Source organism: Sinocyclocheilus anshuiensis, unplaced genomic scaffold, assembly GCF_001515605.1.
Source record: "Sinocyclocheilus anshuiensis isolate Anshui unplaced genomic scaffold, SAMN03320099.WGS_v1.1 scaffold1550, whole genome shotgun sequence".
In the NCBI taxonomy this organism is placed as follows: Eukaryota; Metazoa; Chordata; class Actinopteri; order Cypriniformes; family Cyprinidae; genus Sinocyclocheilus; species Sinocyclocheilus anshuiensis.
In genome coordinates, this window is record NW_015546121.1 from 217,662 (window position 1) to 217,953 (window position 292).

Consider the following 292-nt stretch of genomic DNA (forward strand, 5'->3'; position numbering starts at 1 on the left):
ATGGGGACCTCAATTTAGGTCCCCACCGTGACACGAGTCCCCGTGAGTCTGTGTGTATTCAGGTTTAAGTCCCCACACACACACACAATCACACACTCTCTCTCTGTCTCACACACTCTTTATTAGAAAGCACAAACTCTTATCGTCTTCAAACGGCTGTAGCTTATTTCTTGTCCAATTCCAACAAGTCATATATCATTTTGAAGGTATTTTAATGGAGAATATGGAAATAAAAATAACCGTTTTTTGAAAATTTGCTCATTCTGACTTATTTTGCCCGCGCGGGTCACAT

General features: G+C 40.8%; 1 protein-coding gene across 3 annotated transcripts in view; it reads left to right on the forward strand.

Moving 5' to 3' along the window:
* LOC107700961 (mitogen-activated protein kinase kinase kinase kinase 4-like) overlaps window positions 1-292 on the forward strand; it is a 58,694-nt gene that overhangs the window by 30,547 nt on the left and 27,855 nt on the right. The window lies entirely within an intron of this gene.